The sequence below is a fragment of the Hemicordylus capensis genome, chromosome 6 (assembly GCF_027244095.1).
Source record: "Hemicordylus capensis ecotype Gifberg chromosome 6, rHemCap1.1.pri, whole genome shotgun sequence".
In the NCBI taxonomy this organism is placed as follows: domain Eukaryota; kingdom Metazoa; phylum Chordata; class Lepidosauria; order Squamata; family Cordylidae; genus Hemicordylus; species Hemicordylus capensis.
The window spans coordinates 33,724,135-33,734,884 of record NC_069662.1 but is presented as its reverse complement, the minus strand read 5'-3'; the positions used below and the strand labels follow the sequence as shown (position 1 = coordinate 33,734,884).

Below are 10,750 nucleotides of genomic sequence, written 5' to 3'. Positions count from 1 at the left end.
TTCTGGTAGCAAGCATGACTTTGTCCCATAGCTAACCGGGGTCCACCCTGGTTGCATCAGAATGGGGGACCAGAAGTGTGAGCACTGAAAAATATTCCCCTCGGGATGGAGCTGCTATGGGAAGAGCAGAAGGTTTCAAGTTCCCTCCCTTGCTTCTTCAAGATAGGGTTGAGAGATATTCCTGCCTGCAACCTTGGAGAAGCTCCTGCTAGTCTGTGAAGACAATACTGAGCTAGATAGACCAATGGTCTGACTCAGTATATGGCAGTTTCCTATGTTCCTATGTTCCAAAGTGTGGACATCCTAGGCAGCAGTGCCTATATCATAACACCTGTGATACTCTGGAACAAAAATGATAATCTGTCTCCAAGCTTGGTAGGGCGGGTAGGAACCTGACATCCCATAGAGAGAGGCGCTTTCCAGATTAGACCCTACAACAGGGTCACAACGTATCTGCTACGTGAGTTTCCGCACTTCCTGTGTTGTGACACCGCAGTCCTTATGCTGTCAGTAGAGTGCTGTCCACATTTTGGATGCCTTGTTTATGATTTAATGGCTAATATAAAGTGCTTTAACGTATGTTCAGCGAAAAAAAATAGCTGTATTTTCCAGTTGTGGAGTTTTTGCAAGACTGCTCCACCTGCTGGTAGCTTTGCACAACAGCCTTTATTTATGTTTTGAATGTGATCTGCCCAAACTGAAGCATTTTACTGCCATTGAGCGGGTAAACTGGAAAGTGCCAAAGTCTGGGTGAAAATGAAGGCTGCTTCTAATGCATCATACCCTACTGCCATCTTTCTACTCTTCTCATCCATGCAAGCCTCCAAATATTCCTGGAAACACCAGCAAGCTTTGCCTGCATTTGCATTTGATTTTCCTACCTGTATGTTCACAATATCTCCACTTGTTATCCACATCATAGTTGCTGGTAAGAGAGCACCAGAACCAGGAGAAGACTGATCCATCCGTTGTACATTGAGAGTAAGATTTGCCTTTGAAGATGAAAGGAAAGCTACATGGCTCTTTCGGATTTGCGTCTGGAATGGTTAGGGAGAAGTGAGAAAGTGGGAGTGAGTACCTCTGACACAAATGTGCACATCCTAGGCAGCAGTGCCTATATCATAACACCTGTGATACTCTGGAACAAAAATGATAATCTGTCTCCAAGCTTGGAAGGGCAGGTAGGAACTTGACTTCCCTCAGAGAGGCGCTTTCCAGATTAGACCCTACAACGGGGTCACGACGTATCTGCTACGTGAGTTTCCACACTTCCTGTGTTGCTACACTGCAATCCCTATGCTGTCAGTAGAGTGCTGTCCACATTTCGGATGCCTTGTATCAGATTTAATGGCTGATATAAAGTGCTATAATGTATGTGCGGTGAAAAACATAGCTGTATTTTCCAGTTGTGGAGTTTTTGCAAGACTGCTCTGCTCTGCCTGCTGGTAGCTTTGTGCAACAGCCTTTATTTATGTTTTGAATCCGATCTGCCCAAACTGAAGCATTATACCGCCCTTGAGCAGGTAATCTGGAAAGCGCCAGAGTCTGAGTAGTGCACATTCCTTCCCAGCGCCAGCCACATACACCTTGGGGGAAAATGATGCAGGACAAAGGGGTGCGGTCAGTGTGGTGCTGGGGGAATGGGGCATGTGGAGATCAGTCTCTGGGCTGCTGCCACTCAGCTTGCAATACCCCTGCACACTCCCCACTGGAGCCCTACCTGTGATGAGAGGTGGAATGTGACACAAAGGCCACATCTGTCAAGGAACTGCCAGTGTGTTCTTGGCATGACCTTGAATCACGTGTGAGGAACATTTATTCCAATCGTCCCCTACAAGTGCTCCAAAACCTTGGGTTTGCACATCCCTTATATGTAATTAAAGGACATGCCAGGGACATGTTGGTATCTCCTTGAGTTACAATCGGGCGAGCACATTCTCAATGCATCCCAGCCTTCATTGTGTGTAGGGGGCCGGTTGGCGGCCATGTTAATCTGAACCAGCCTAATGTCTGAACAGGGTTTACAGTAGTACAGTAATCTGTACCCTCCATTTGAGGGGCTTGTACAATTAAAATGTGTGTCAATCTTTAGTACAGTCATTGACCCAAGGGAAAAAATAAAAGGACAAATTGAAGAAATTTTAAAAAAACAAAGTAATAAAGCAAGATAAAAATTCATAGTAAAATAGCAATTAACATTAATAGAAGCAGCTGACTAATTATAGCACTACTACTGAGTCCATTGGCCACAAGACAATGTTACAAGCTCATCAGATATAGCACAATTACTCATTCTCAGTATTATGCCTACCCTTCTGCAAACTATGTGTTATTAATAACTTCCAGTCGAATCCGGTGGGCAATATAACAAAATTTGGCCACCTTGTATAATCTGGCTTCATTCTGATCAGCTAAAAGAAGGGTTAAATAAGAATTATGATCAAGGTCTGGATACGAAGCAAGTTCTCGGGAAATAAGCTTAGATCTGCTATCTCTGTAAAGCTGGCAATATAAGAGACCATGGGCCATATCTTCGATCTCCCCCGTTCCACAAGGACATACACGATCTTCCCAAGGGATACTATAATATCTGCCTTCTAGCATTGCCATGCACAAAGCATTGCAACGAGCTAGAGTAATGGCTCTACGAAATTTGGGCACAGTTAGTTGGAACAGATAATTAGCGGGGGATTGTCTCGTAACCTGAATACCCAGAAATTATGAATGTTAATGTTAATTGCTATTTGACTATGATTTTTTATTCTTTATTTTACTATGAATTTTTATCTTACTTTATTACTTTGCTTGTTTTAAATGTCTTCTATTTGTCCTTTTATTTTTTTCTTTGGTCAATGACTGCAATAAAGATTGACAATTAAAATAAATGCATGCATAATTATTCACACCAAAAACATGCACGTGTCCAGAACCTGTATGCACTTACAGCATGTCTGAATAGGGCCATAGAAGCCTTAACCATTCTCTCCTTGCATCTCCCCCACACACCTAAGGGTTTCCATAGCAGAAGGCACTTAAAGTAAAGTGTGCCATCAAGTTGATTTCGACTCCCAGAGCCCTCCGGGAGCCCTGTGGTTTTCTTTGGTAGAATACAGGAGGGGTTTACCATTGCCTCCTCCTGCACAGTGTGAGATGATGCCTTTCAGCATCTTCCTATATCACTGCTGCCCGATATAGTACCAGCAGGGATTTGAACTGGCAACCTTCTGCTTGTTAGTCAAGCATTTCCCCACAGTGCCACTTAAGGTGGCTTAGAAGGCACTTAGCTAATTGATTTAGAGGTTAAGCACTGGTGCCCACTGCCTCAGCTCTTAAAGGCACAGGCCTTATTTTGGCTCATCTTTCTCCCACTGCTCAATGCGAGGGCATAATAGCAACAGTTCCTCCAAGCATCTGTAAAGTGCACTTTTCTCACATCCTGTCCACCCACCCAGCATTTGATGGAAAGAGTTCTAGGTCAATGGGGCTTCCAGGGACAAAGGCACAGTTTTAGAAACCCCACAGCAATTTCCAGCAAGAAGCCATTTCTGTTGTCAGCCTGAGGCTTGGGAATGCACTCCCTGCGGAACAAGAGCCTCCCCATCTCTGACAGCTTTCAGAAAGATTGCCAAGACAGATCTGTCCATCCAGACTTTTAAATAGATGATGTGTACAACTGTGGTTGTTGTAAAACTGTTTTTCATGTTTTAATTCTTGTTATAAGTGATCTTATCTTTGTTGTAAACTGCCCAAAGCTGAAAGCTTGGAGTGATATACAAACATGCTAAACAACAACATGGGCAAAATAAGTATGGAACATAGGAACATCTAGCTCAGTACTGTCTACTACACAGACTGTCAGCAGCTCCTCCAAGGTTGCAGGCTGGAGTCTCTCGCCTCTCTATCTTGGAGATGCCAGGGAGGGAACTGGGAACCCTCTGCATGCAGGATGCTCTTCCCAGAGCAGCCCCAATCTCTCTCACATGTCGTCCCCCATTTGATTGCAACCAGGACAGACCCTACTTAGTAAAGGGGACAATTCAAGTGGCGCAGCAGAGAAATGCTTGAATAACAAGCAGAAAGTTGCCGGTTCGAATCCTTGCTAGTATGTTTCCCAGACTATGGGAAACTCCTTTATTGGGCAGCAGCAATATAGGAAGATGCTGAATGGCATCATCTCACACTGAGAGGGAGGGGGCAATGGTAAACCCCTCCTGTATTCTACCAAAGACAACCAAAGGACTCTGTGGGCACCAGGAGGAGTTGAAATCGACTTGACAGGCACACTTTACATTACCACAAGGCTAGAGCAAGGCAAGAGCACCCCCCACCGCTGAAGACGGCTTTGCTTCTTCCTCGCCCAGTCCCTCGACCACTGTGGGGCTCGCAGCCTTACCGCTCACGGCCAACATCAGGAAGAGGAGGAGCGGCAGCAGCAGTCGCGGGGCCGCCAAGCAGGGCTCTCGAGGACACATGCTGCTCATGTTGGGCTTTCCGGGCTGAAGCGCGCGCTGGGAGCTCCTCCATCCCTTGGCGGGTCTTTTATCCCTCCTCCGAGCCCAGCCTGCAGCCCCTGGGCCAATCCGTCCAGAAAGGACTTGCTATCGCCGAGGGCAGAATTGCTGCATTGCCAGGCAGGCAGGCGACGAGTTGGGCGAGGCCAGTTCAGACTGCTTCTGGCCTGGGGCCCTTGACTGGAAAGGCGGCTTCTAGTGCAGACATTCCTGGCAGGATACACTTCTTGTCTCCAAAAACAGATGAGCCCCCCGCCCTGCTGCCCCTGCAGACGTTTTATAAAGGTGTGCAAGGAAGACAGAGAGAGCACGTGCACAAATGAGGGGTTGTTCTAAGCGTTTGTGTCCTAGCTGCACAGCCACCCGCCCCCCCTTGCCTCATCCCCACTCTGCGAGTACCTCCCACACTTTTACTAACTGAAAAAGAAAGAGAGAAAACATGACATAGGGCAGGGAAAATGAGAACGAACAGAGCCCTGATGATAAAAGGGAGGAGGAAAGGAAGTATAGGAAAATAACTGCCCTGAGCCGAATTGGGTAGGGCAGTATAAAAATAAATAAATAAATAAATAAATAAGGTAAAGTGTGCTGTCAAGTCGGTGTCGAATCCTGGCAGCCACAGAGCCCTGTGGTAGTCATTTGTTAGAATACAGAAGGGGTTTACCATTGCCTCCTCCCACACAGTTTGAGATGATGCAGCATCTTCCTATATTGCTGCTTCCCCGAGGATTTGAACCGGCCACCTCAGGCTTACTAATCAAGTCATTTCCCCGCTGCACCATTAGGTGGCTTAGGAAAATAAGAGAAGAATAGGGATGTGCAGGGAACGACGGAGACGTGCTCCGGCACTGGGGGTGTGTGTGTCTAGCTTTAAGGGCAGGGGGTAGTACTTACCCTCCGCCGCTCTTCCGCCTCCGGCTCTCCACTCCTGTGCAAAGAACACTGCTGCCCCTGGCCCTGTCGTTGCCCGGAAAAAGGGGAAGTTGCCGCCACACATGCGCCTGTTGCGGTGCGTGCGCCCATTGTCGCCACCGTGCGCCGCACACGTCAGTGATGGGGGTTCGCTGTAACGGGCACATGCATGGCGGCAACTTCCCCTTTTTCAAGGCAATGATGGGGCCAGGGGTGGCGGGGAGGAACGCTGCTGCCCCTAAAACTTTGCACAGGATTGGAGAACCGTAGGGGGAAGAGCGGCAGGAGGGGTAAGTACTATCCCCCCCACCCTTAAAGCTAGGAGCCCCCCCCACCCAGTGCCGGACCACCGGACCAGCCCAATTCCGAAGTGGTTCGGAGGTCTCTAACATGGCCTCCGGACCGGTTCGTGCACGTCCCTAGAGGAGAAAGAAAAAAGACTCTCTCTCTTCCCCAAACTATAGTTGAGGACTAATACATCCCACCCAACCACCATCTATATCTACAACTCTGTTCCTTATTACATCTCCCTACTGTACAAAACTTTTCACACTCCTACTCCTCCCTGCTAAGCCAGCTGGAGAGTATGTTGAGGGGGTGAGGAGAAACAGTAAAGTCCCCTGGTGGTAAAAATGCTTAGCCCAAAAGATTATCTGGAGACAGTAGGTTGAATTAAAAAAAAACAAATAAAGAGGTATTAAGAAACTAAACATAGGAGCAGATTCCAGCCAGGAGAACATTCCAAAGCCTGGGGGCAATGACTGAGAAGGCCCTGTCCTGCGTGCTTGACAACCGAGCCTCTCTCACTGTCAGCATGTGGAGCAGAGCCCCCTCTGATAATCTTGTCAAGTGGGCAGAAACCCTTGGAAGCAGGCAGTCCTTAGATATCCAGGGCCCAAACATGAAGGGCTTTAAAGCACCAATACTAGCACCTTGAATTGGACCCGGAATCAAATTGTTAGACCAGTGCAGCTCTTTCAAAATGGGTGTAATATGATACCAGCGCGCAGTTCTGGATAAAATCCTAGCTCCCGTATTTTGCACTAGCTGCAGTTTCCAAATATTTTTCAAGGGCAGCCTCACGTAGTACGTGTTACGGTAATGCAGCCGTGATGTGACTCAGGCATGGGTAACTGTGGCCAGATCTACTTTTGTGAGAAAGTGACGCAGCTGGCGCACTAGCTGAAGGCCTGAAGCTGTGCATAAGCATCTCAGGCCAGTGCCACTGCCTCCACATGGGCTTCTAAAAGCAGAGTCGGATCCAGCAGTACTCCCAAGCTACACACTTGCTCTTTCAAGGGGAGTGCAGCCCCATCCAGAACTGGTTGACTCCTTTCATCCCGATCAGTTTTCCTACTGACCAACAACCCCTCTGTCTTGTCTGAATTCAATCTCAGTTTACTAGCTCACATCCAACCCATCACAGCCTCCAAGCCCCAACCCAGGTCATCCACTGCCTCCCTAGGATCAGGTGATAAGGAGAGAGCGAGCGAAGTGTGAATGAATGAATGAATGAATGAACGAACGAATGAACAGCTTTATTATGATCATAGACACAAACACAACAAATTATACAACATACAGATAAGAAATCTATCCTACAATACACCAACAAAGTAAACGTTTTATGGTGAGATCTAAAGGGTAGAAATTAATTGTTGGTGGATCTTAACAGTGGCTGCATAAAATTTAGCCATCTTGAGTGTGTCAGAACATGTATTGTTTGTAGGGAGAAGTGTGACATAAAATTCATCAGTCTGGCCAGGGTATTGTAATAACAAGGGAGTAATAAGACCTAATGGCGCAGCGGGGAAGTAACTTGCCTAGGGAGCAAGAGGCTGCTGGTTTGAATCCCCACTGGTATGTTTCCCAGACTATGGGAAATACCGATATCGAGTAGCAGAGTTTCAGCAGGAACATGCTGAAAGGCATCATCTCATACTGTGAAGGGGAAAAAATTGATCTTAAGCCAGTAGTTGAAAATTGAAATCCATTCTTTGGATTCCATTCTCTGTAAGGCTGGTTCTAACCTTAGTGTAGCATTAGAAATACATCTGGGGTCCCTGAATACAGCTCTTATATGCTTAGATTGGACACTTTCCAGTGATCTGTAGTAGGAAAAGGGGCCCAGTTTTGCACTGTATAGAAGCTGGGCCAGTGGTTTGGCAGTGAACAGCTTTAGTGCTGTTGGAATAACTTCTCCTCCTTTTCAACAGAAAAATTGCTGATGGAGTTGAGTCATCTGCATATTGCTGACAATGCATTCCAAGTCCCTGGATGGCCTCTCCCAGCGGTTTCATGTTGATGTTGAAAAGCATGGGGGATAAGACCGAACCCTTCAGGACTCCACAACCCAATGGCTAAGGAGTCAAGCAGTAGTAGGCCAGCATGGTGTAGTGGTTAGAGTGCTGGACTAGGACCGGGGAGACCCGAGTTCAAATCCCCATTCAACCATGATACTAGCTGGGTGACTCTGGGCCAGTCACATTTCTGTCAGCATAACCTACTTCACAGGGGTGTTGTTAGGAGCAACCTAAGTATGTAGTACACCGCTCTGGGCTCCTTGGAGAAAGAGTGGGATATGAAATGTATAAAACCACATTCTTGACCCTTCCCCCAAGAAAGGACTGAAGTCACTCAAAAGCAGTGCCTCCAATCCCCATACTCAAGAGGTGTTCTAGAAGGATACCATGGTTGATGGTATTGGATACCACTGAGAGGTTCAGCAGAACCAGCAGGGACGCACTCCCCCATCAAGCGTCCAGCATAGGTCATCCACTAGGACGACCAAGGCAGTTTCAGTCCCATATCCAGGACGGAAGCCAGACCGAAAGGGATCTAGATAATCCATATCATCCAAGATCCTCTGCAGTTGAGATGCCACCACACGCTCTATCACCTTTCCCCAAAAGAAGAGGTTAGAAACACGTCTGTAATTGTTCACATTGGAGGGATGAAGTGAAGGCTTTTTTAATAGTGGTCTCACCACCGTGTTCTTGAGGCATGATGGCATCCTGCCCTCCCTTAGCGAAGCATAGTTTTTAGCCTCCATCCATCTGCCTGTACCTTCCCTGGAAGATTTTATTAGCTATGAAGGGCAAGGGTCTAGGGTGCATGACCTTGCCCACACACTGCTCAGGATCTTATCTATATCTTCAGGCTGTACCGACTGAAAAGAATCCAGCACAACAGGACCAGACGGTACCCAAGGCACATGTGCTGGAACTGCCACAAACCTGTTGTCCAAATTTGCTTTGATGTGAGTGACTTCATCTGCAACTGTGGCATGCAAACTGGTCACAGCAGGCAATAGATGGTTCATTCCCCATTACACATGGGGATGTGTGAAGCAATAACTTTACTACACGATAAAGCTCTGCTGGCCTGCACTGAGCAGATGAAATTGATACGGAAAAAATATTTTTCTTCACTTCTGCCCACCACCACCACCACCACGGAGTAGTCCCGAAAATTGGTTCTAGCCCGTGTTTGATAGGATTTGTCATGAGTCTTCCACCAGTGTCGTTCCAGCCGTTGTCCGAGTTGTTTCATTGCCCTAAGCTCTTCAGAAAATCAAGGAGCAGAACGGGCTCCACCAAGCCAGAGAGGGTGTTTAGGAGCAGCTGTGTCAGTAGCCTGGACTGTCTCCACGTTCTAGAGATTCACCAGGGCCTCTCCAGAGTCACCAGCTCTGGACACTGGAAACTTCCCAAGGGCTGTCTGGAAACTGAACAGATCCATAAGCCTCCGGGGTGGACCATTCTAATTGGTCCAGCACCCCTGCAGAGGATAGACAAAGCAGTCAAACTAAACCCCACCAGATAATGATCTGTCCATGGCAAGAGAGATATTTCCAACTCCCCCACCTCCAGATCATTTATTCCTTGAATCAAAACCAGATCCAAAGTATGCTCTGCCATGTGGGTCAGGCCCAATACCAATTGAGATAGGCCCATGGTTGCCATGGAGGCCATGAAGTTCTGAGTGGTCCCTACTAAGGGGGCCTCAGCATGGACATTGAAGTCCCCCAAGACCATAGATTTGGGGGAAACCCAATGCTAACTTCGAGACCTCCCCTGCCAGCTCAGGTAGAGAGACTGAAGTGCAGTGCAGAGGAGTGTTCGGTGCATCAACAGAATCCCCAGCCTATCTCGGAGGCCCACCCTCAAGGACAAAGACTTGAAACCTGGAGATTGCTTAACTGGGCACCTGAAAAGGGAAAAGGTCTCATGATCAATGACTGCTAAGCCCCCTCTCCAACCCTCTGCTGCAAGATGAGGAAGCCTGGAGGACAAAGCTGAGAGAGACCAATCCCACCCAGCCCATGCAACCAGGTCTCCATCACACATAGCAAGTGTGCTTATGCACAATCAAATCATGGATGAGAGATGTTTTACCATTTACTGACCTGGCATTCATTAGCAGCACTTGGCCGGTCATGCATCTCTCAGCCTAACCTACCTCACAGGGTTGTTGTTAGGATAAACATAACTATGTACCATGTCTGGGCTCTTTGGAGGAAGAATGGGATACAAATGTAATTAATTAATTAATTAATTAATTAATTAATTAATTAATTAATTAATATCTCCCTCTGCCTGATGGGCCAGAGTACAGCCATTTTGCCCCTTTTGTATGTGAAGTCACTAAGCTAGAGTGCTTACATAGCTGTCAGCTAAGCCTGCATAGCTTCTAGCTTGCCAATTAACCATTAGGTGTATGAATCACCTCTGTTCCCATGAGAAAGAAGGAAGAAAATGGTAATCTGCTCCTTGTTCTGTAAATGCAAGAGATAACAGTATGCGGGAACAGGTTATGCTAAAAGCTCGGAGGGATAGTGTATCCTGAAGAATGTTTGCCTACATTTATCTAAGTGCTTCAAGACTAGCAGAAAGGGAGGGGTACTAACAGAATAAGATGAAGCTGAAACTTTGTGTAGCTTCTCCTATATAACACTGATGCTGAATTTTCTGGGTGTGCTTTTTGCTTTGGAAATCATTCCCTTTAGCACCATTTATTCTGCAGAATAAAAGCTGATTTCTAGATCTCCACCATTGGTGTGTTTTATTGGCTCAACGCACACCAGGCAAGAACCCAGTTCTTGGACAACATGCCGTCTACCTGAGAAATCACTGCGCCCAGACCCTCTCCAATCTTCCACTCTCCTGGACACATTATTTATCCCTATACTCTCAGTTCCTATGTGTCCTCAGCACCAAGACCAAATTTCCTTGATCATGCATAAAACCACAGCCACACAGCAAGCAATGAAGTAGGCTAGGCTGAGAGAGAAGTGACTGGCTGAAGGAGGATTTGAACTCGGGTCT

The 10,750-nt window shown here is 47.0% G+C and overlaps 1 long non-coding RNA gene across 1 annotated transcript; it reads left to right on the top strand.

Annotated features, from left to right (window-relative positions):
* Positions 1-932: 932 nt before the first annotated feature.
* LOC128330340 (uncharacterized) lies at positions 933-10,474 on the top strand. The gene is made up of 2 exons (XR_008310052.1): positions 933-1,070; positions 8,583-10,474. It is a non-coding gene; the product is annotated as an uncharacterized LOC128330340 (long non-coding RNA).
* Positions 10,475-10,750: the final 276 nt, after the last annotated feature.